The sequence below is a fragment of the Festucalex cinctus genome, chromosome 21 (genome assembly GCF_051991245.1).
Source record: "Festucalex cinctus isolate MCC-2025b chromosome 21, RoL_Fcin_1.0, whole genome shotgun sequence".
In the NCBI taxonomy this organism is placed as follows: domain Eukaryota; kingdom Metazoa; phylum Chordata; class Actinopteri; order Syngnathiformes; family Syngnathidae; genus Festucalex; species Festucalex cinctus.
Genome location: NC_135431.1, coordinates 6756865 through 6764938, shown reverse-complemented (window position 1 = coordinate 6764938; position 8074 = coordinate 6756865). Strand labels below are relative to the sequence as shown.

The 8074-nt window shown below is 36.5% G+C and overlaps 1 protein-coding gene across 17 annotated transcripts in view; it reads left to right on the top strand.

The window, feature by feature from the left end:
- The window catches only part of fam49a (family with sequence similarity 49 member A), a 73161-nt gene that overhangs the window by 4683 nt on the left and 60404 nt on the right, over positions 1-8074 (top strand). For 7 of the 17 annotated variants that reach the window (XR_013281289.1, XR_013281291.1, XR_013281292.1 and 4 more), the window contains exons 4-6: positions 1140-1283; positions 1638-1718; positions 2863-6724. The gene's annotated coding sequence lies outside the window, so the exon portion shown is untranslated. Of the gene's footprint in view, positions 1-1139; positions 1284-1637; positions 1719-2862; positions 6725-8074 lie in introns of those variants that run through there. The other 10 variants (XM_077511125.1, XM_077511127.1, XM_077511131.1 and 7 more) reach the window with 8 other exon arrangements.

Here is an 8074-nt window from a genome sequence, read left to right as displayed (position 1 = left end):
GTAAGTACATTTCATTTCAATTGAGCTTTTTATTCTCGGTGGCCCAAGACTATTAGGAACATTACCTTTTGGGGCAGGTGCTCAAAGACCACTGTTGATATAATAACTCATTTTAGTATTCCAATTAACTGGCCACACATTTTTCATTTAAAGTTGTTTTTGTGTATTGACCAAAGGCCGCTGTTTCAGAGAACATGCCGTTCTTTCACAAGTCACACAAGTCGTCAACTTCAGTTCACCATAAAAAAAAATGCAAGTAGGATGTTGCTGCTTTATTTTAGCACAATATGTAGTTTTAGGTCTTTGGATGAAACCTGAAGTTAAAATTTTAATCTTTATTCTACACTACGTTATATATTTAAAGACAACTTCAGACCCAACACACACAGTAACTTTTAAATTGTTACAATATAACAGCTATATTAATTTAATGCAGGGGTGTTCAAACTTTTTCCTCTGAGGGCCACATACAGAAAAATAGAAAGCTGCAAGGGCCACTTTGATTATTTTTTTTAAGTTATTTATTAACACATTCATTGCCAGACCAGCAAAAAATGCATCATTTGACATCTTTTTCCGTCAATGGCAGTGAATGAGTTAAACATGGTAAAAATCAATGAAGCAATTCTAAATTGTTGATATAATGTACAGTTACTTATTGAAAACTGCTAACGGTCACAAGACAAATAGTGACCCCTGTGTGCCACTATAATAGATACACCTCTCCACTGAGCCGCAGCTGAATCCCAACTTGACATTCTGAACCACAACAAGAACAATCGGTCGTAAACTGACCACGCTTAAGAACCATTAATTTAATGTGATGTTTTCACAAATTGGACCTTGACACGAAACAAGTGGATGAAACTATTTTTATTTCTCAAACTGAATAATTAGCAGCAAATTTGTGCCTTTGCGTAGCTAGAAATGTTTAATCCACCCTCTTTTTTTTTTTTTTTTTAAATTATTTTTAGTATGTGCCGCGTGCCGCCAAAAAATGTATGGCGGGCCGCAAATGGCCACCGGGCTGTAGTTTGGACACCCCTGATTTAATGTATTATCTTCAATTGTCACCTATCACAAAAGATGCTTTGAGACAGTTTTTATAAAATTGCGTTTTTGTGTCCATTTTTATTTAGGGCCCGATGAAAACCACAAAATGGAAATACGTGTAACAGATCCAGACGCTTGTTGTATAACCAGCCGTGGAGGTGAACAGGAAGTGCCCATTGGCTGCCACGTGTCCCCAGAAGCATCAAGTCTTGCTGCAGAGAAACACAGAGGTTAATTTTCATTTTCATTTTTTTTTTTTTTTTGTCTTGTGAAGAAACACCAATGTTGACTTTCATTAATTTTTTAATCTCCTGCTCCACAAAATCTAAAAGTCTCACTTGTTTCAAAGGTGATTTTTTTTTAAACGGTCTTTTTGGAAGAAAGAAGAAAAAAAAAAAAAAGACATAATTTTATAACCTCTTGTCAGCATTCAGAGGTTCATTTCCCATCCTTGGTTACCTGCAGGGAAACGATAACACTGGTATGAATGGAGGCACATTGTATGAGGAGGAACAGATAACAAATAAAATGGGATTAGCCACTCATCCCTGGCTTGTGTCTCACTTTCAATATGTCGCTTGCAGAAACCCAGCAGACGGGGCTGAAAAGGACAGCGTGGTCACCATCCTTCATGTGTCCACCTCTCATACGGCCACAAAGCCACAGTGAGTCAGTGATCACAATCTTAATTCAAAGGTGAATTCAGAATGATGGGTTTCCCCTTTGAAAGTTAGTTCCATTCAGTAAGTGTTTAAAGTGTTTTCCAAAACCATTTGAAGTTTTTTAATCCTGAGATAATGGAATTACCATACATGTGTTCATTTCCTACACTGCATATCCTGCTAAAATGAGGATGCTAAAATTTCCATGAAAATCAAATATACAATGGTGAAAAAATACATATTTGAAAAAGAGGTGAATATTTTAAGGTGGCTGAGACATGGCAACAATTTTCAGCCAGGAAAAGATTAGGGTTTCAAGACATTCTCAACTCAGTTTTATTTTTCAAACAAACATCGCTGCATAGAAAGTGCTGTACATGGAGTCAAAAAATAAGTTCTGCAGTAAAGACAGGTAAAGCGAAATAACACAAAATATGTCATAAGTAAATAGGTACGTACATAAAATAAATAATAATAAAATTAATCACACAAGAACTAGGTAAGTGAATGAATGAATGAATAAATAAATAAATAAATATTGTAAATTGTCATAAAATACAGCAGGCACAAAAAAAAACTTTAAAAAAACACAGAAATTATGCTGTCAGAGATGGAAAAGGAGAGGCCCCACAGCAGTATGTACAATAGTATTTAAGGGGAAAATGCAGAGTCAGTTGAGTTGAGTTGACTGGACAAAGAAAAAAAAATAGGATGCCGGGACGAGACCTGTGTAAAAATTTGACAAAACAGTGGGGCTGGTGAAATCTGCGGGACTTAAGACAAAACGTCGTGGGATGTTTGGTCAACCTCATTTAGGGTAACAGGGAAACTAGAATCTATCAAGTAACTGCTTGTTGTAACTTAGGTGTATATTTGTCTTCTTTCTTCTAATGTTGTTCTTCTAACGTTCGCTGACAATGCTGGTCCTTCTGTTGGAATTGTCCCAAAAAAGGTCTAGAAAAATTCTAATACAAATCCACAATTAAGGCTCAAACTAATAGGAATAGTATGCTGACAGCAGCAGGAAACTCTTAAATGAAAGTAAAAGTATTGACGTCCTCAAGCACATTTACAGTACATGCAATAAAACAAATGCAAATCTTGAATGGCTGATTCATCCTGTTAACGTTGTGGCCTTTGTGCACAGTACCGTTATGGCAGGCCAAGAGGCTGCAGCCCCTGAGGACGTGCACACGGCCACTCCGACTTGGACTGTCCAAGAGAGCCAAGCCCAAACCCCTGCACCGTTTACACCCATACAAATGAATCACAAAAAGAGAAGGGTGAGAGAAGAATTCTCATATGTTCACAGGGACTATTTCCAGTTGTAGTCCATTGCTCATTTTGTAGTTCTGTGAGTGTTGCAGTAAGTTTTGTTTTTTCACACATTTGCATGAATACTCTTAGATTGTGACACACAATGCTATTTATACTATTTATACTAGTTACTGCCTCTTTTTAATATTGTTCCAGATATTTATTCTTGTTAATAATTCTTCTGAACCGTTGTTGTTGCTTCAAAATGTCTGTATTGTTGCCTCATAAAATATTCATATTATTCATTAAATAAGTTAATATTTAAATAAAACAGTTAATTTGTGGTACAGGAAATCCAAAACATGCATCTATTTGGATATTATGTATTTTCCCGTAGGTGTTTTTTATACAATCTGCAACGTGTTCCAGTTGTGTGTGGGTGTACTTAGTCAAGCTAAGTGCGATATTCTCTGTCCTTATGTGTTTTTGTTTTGTTTTTGTTTTTCATGATAAGACTTCCACAATATAGCCTTGAGGAATTCTATTGGAGGTTAGCTGGAGTTGAGTTTTGTTGTCAGGGAATTAGATATTAGCATAAATGGCATCGAGAAGGAGCACCATCTGTACGTATCGTCACAACAGGAAAGCAAGTAGCAATAGCTTTTTGTCTGATTTATTATTTGAAGGAAATTGTTCTTCCAAGTCGCACTATTTTTTTTTTTTTGTGGAGGTACAGCATGACCTTAGGCATATGCAACTCGATACATCTGCAAAATATTTCATTGGAACACGAGGTTTGCCTGCACCAGCAGTGGCTATCAAAACAAATCAATAATTTTGTATAACTTAACTCATGTGAACATTATTTTGTTTAGCTCAGTCAAAGTAAGTACTTTTTTTTTTTTTTTTCTCTTCACTTGCTCCTCGGCCGATGTTCCCCTGCCCTTTTCATCTGTATCGTTTGATTTGGCACCTTCCGCTGGTCCTCCTTTACCACCATCGTTCTCCTCCTCATTCTCACTTTGTTTTAGAAAATAATCAGCAATAGACCGCTTCATTTTTTTTTTTAATTTGCTAATGCCACCGCAATGTGGGCATCGTCAAAGACGGAAATTGACGATTTTTTTTTTTTTACTGTTGACATTTCGTCAACACAAACATTTAATTATTTGTTTTGCCATTTAAGCAGATTTAATTTTACCTCCTTAATGCTATAATCTATTCTACTCAAAGAGAAACAGTAGTGAATGACTTTTGTCGTCGTCGTGGTAAAAAACTTGATGATTCGTGTTATGATAGACGTCCGGCGCCGAAGAGTGACATTGCTCATAAAGAATACGTCATGGCAAATAAACATCAAATGTCACTTTGAGTTTACTGTTTCTTTTTTTTTTTTTCCCAAAATTTACTTTTTATTGAAAAGCACATTCACATATCTCACATTCAATTGGATTTATACAGCTTTCTCTTGCTTTTCCGTTTTTCATAAACAATAGGAACATCAAACCAAAGAACGGAGGAGTTCACTGTTTCATTTGCAGCCTATTCAAGCTTCTGGCATTTCAGGGGAAAATGAACAAAAATGTGGCGTATGAAATCAGTTTAGATGACATCTCTGTATGTTTCTGCTTGGTGCTTCTTTTGGTATTATAGTACATTTACATTGGCAGTTCTCTGCACAACTAGTGTGTACATAGTATCAAAGTTGCAGCATCAAGCAGCTGTCATATTGCAGATATTTGCTAACCAAACAAAGCAGGGCTGAAGCACGCATTACAGCACAGCACTGTACTGTATGTGAACCCAACCAGTCGTCTATTTGTTGCCCTGTGCAGATCAATAGCAATCACAGGACCACAGACGCACTAAGATGACCCACTTGGAGACTAAAAATACAACCCAGAATATCCATCACTGTTGTACAGTCGAGGATTAAGTGCTAAATTAACATGCAACAAGGACCATATGAAAGCACTTTTATGCACAGTACATTGATTGGAAGCCTCTAACATAAAACAGCATTTCATTTTTATAGTAGTCATGTATAAAGAGTAGCTCAGGGCAGAGAAAAATATATATATTTGGAAGGGAGTTTTTGAACAAAATGGCCTAAAAATGGGCTATTTCTGAACACCAAGTACACTACAGTGGAACCTTTATTAATTGCCCTAAACATACTTTAATTAATATGTAACATTATTTAAATATTACTATTAAATGTGGGAAAACATAACCAATACTAATAATAAATAATAATGGTATATACAGTACTACAGGATACTCTTAAATGGCTCAGTGGTAGAGTGGTCATCTCCCAAAACGAGAATACACTTTTTTTTTTTTTCTTTTTTTTTTTAAGGTAAAAATGGGGTTTCAACACTTCACTGCTTCACAGTAAATCATTATTAACTCTTTGACTGCCAAAAACATTTAATCACGATTAATAAAATCACAATGTATGCCGCCATAAACGTTAAATGACGTCAACTATGTTTTTTTTATTTTTTTTATTTTTTTATTTTTTTTAATCAATGGGCAGTGCAACATCTAAGTGCAGCGCTGCCTGGTCAATGGGTTGTGGAATCAAAAACACTAACTATGGCCACCAAATAGCAGCATTGTATCTCTTCAATGGGCTGCCCGTGTATCAAATTACAATGAAAGATGACAAAATCTGATGAAATAGGACGTTTTCAAGGATGACGTGAATGATCATGTTTTGATAATGTGTGGCAGTAAAAGAGTTATAGACCATAATATCAGGAGGTGCTGTGAGATGAGCGATGAGGTGGATGAGGATGAGTTTAGTGAGGTGAAGTTCAGATGAGTGAGTGCGTGGGGCTGGAATCTGGACCAAAGTCTGTCCGTTAAAACAATGTAGGTGGGCGCCATTTCGTAATGGCTTGAAATAACAAGTGCAAAAATCTCTCATGATTCCATTACTGTATGGTAGTTCATTACATGGATGCTACAACACTGTTTTATTCCACCCACACAGCCCAGTTGTACTACAGAATCATTTGAAGCAGCAGCAAATTATATTTAGATATATAACATTGTAAAAGGATAATCCTTCTGATAAATTTATGAAGCTCCGAGAGGGAAGTCATGTCTTTAAAACTCATTGCAATGTGTTCACATGGTTGATTAAACTAAGTGATATTCAAAGTGTTTGCCATTGAGCTGATGTGAAAATGAGGGGCTGTCATAAATTCACTGCAACCAATGACTAATCAGCATCTGCCTCTCAGCCAACCCCACAGGCATGATAGAGGGCGTTAATCTGCATTGGACAAGCCAGGGAATTTGTTCCCTCGCCTTCTGACTGCAGCTACAGTTATGTCGTCACTCGGTCTAAAAACAGAAGTGGTGCTGTATATCAAAAGAGTTGACAGGTACAAGCATTATATCACATTGAGAAAAGTCAGCCAAAGAGGGATGATTCATTTCTTATACTGTAGTTGAGACTTAAATGAGACTAAACGCTCCATGCAAATTATGCATTGCTGTCAAGGATTAAATACATTTTTTAATGTTACTTGTATGTATTTCCATTAAATTATATCTGTATTTGAATGGCAGACATGCCGCGTTTTAATTGTGTGCATCTGAGTGGGCAGAACCACACCTCTTCCCCTAAAGTTGCTTTTCTATTACAGGTTCCAGAACGGCCTGACCCTGACCTCGCGTAGTCTGGCTTGCTTCTTTATTACAACAGCATCAATCGATTGGGGCGAGATCATCTGAAGTGAGTGAGTATCGAAGCCTACATTGTTTAGATATTTGCAAATATAAACGCCAATGCATTGAAGGACCTTGCCTGAACACGTACAGTATTGTGCTTGAAAGAGTTTTATATTTGGTGCATGATAATCTTTAATATATTGTTTATTTAGGTTGAAAAACAATCCACAAAAAAAGTGCAAAAGAAGGCAGAATTTTTAGTTTTTTTTGTTTTTTTTTAATTTGTAATTTCTGAACAGTATACGATAAAGAATTTGTTGAAATTTGTTTTCCTATAATCACTTTGTGCACTTAAGAAAGTAAAAGCAGATATTTTTTTTATGGTGTAATGTTTATGGAAAAAAAACATTGATAAAATATTTTCTATTTATAAACAAACTGTCCTAAATGTGTCCTTTGCTCATAAAGGAAACAACACAAAAACACTTAAAGGTTGAAAATTGATTGAGATTAAGCAATTTGATGGTAAGATCCGATACCAAAATTTGCAGTACCCCACACCACCAGCTTAATTAGTGGTATTAATTTCAACTGCGGGAGAAAAGAGGAGGGAGGCGCATCGATTCGCTGCGACTAATTTTCATTCCCCATGAACACTGATTCTCTTATTGATCTCTATGGTGCTGGTACTGTGGACACTGTTGCTGCTTTAGTGCAAACATTCGGACACAATATGCACTGTCATGTAGTTTGCAATAAATCATCAGTTGATAGGAAGCACAAACTAGATGCAGCATGGACAACAAAATCATAGCATAGTTGAGCTTTGCCTGTCTTTTGTAGTTGCCTCATTAACACCTTCTTGGAGGCTTCGTGCTCCCAGTGGATCTGGCAACGCCTTTCCTTGCATGGCAGCAGTCGACCACTGGTGTAAAGAGCGTGCGTGTGAATGGGTGAATGTGAGGCTTAAATTGTAAAAGCGCTTTGGGCACCATATGGCGTAGTTAGAGCGTTATATAAAAAGCAGTCCATTGACCATACAGGTGACAGCAACAGTGTTTGACATGTCTATTTCCGTCCCTCAAGTAATAATTTATTCGACTAAACCTCATAGGGCTATCTATTTATGTAGCAGTTTATATAAATATGTATCTATTTTTATAACTGATTCAATTTCCAAAAAGGATATGGTCCCAAGATGTAAAAGCAAAGTGTCAAGGGGCAAGGATACCACCCTAGTAGCAAGCTATGGTTAATATGCAATTCTGTATTCACTAATTTGTTTATTTTTCGAGCAAAATGTGTGACTTCGATCTCACCAAAGTGAGACTGCATGCCAGTAAATGACAGGCCTGGTTGAATTAGCATGTCATCAGCAGTTTTAGCAGAACTTCGACAACTCAATATGTTTGAACGAG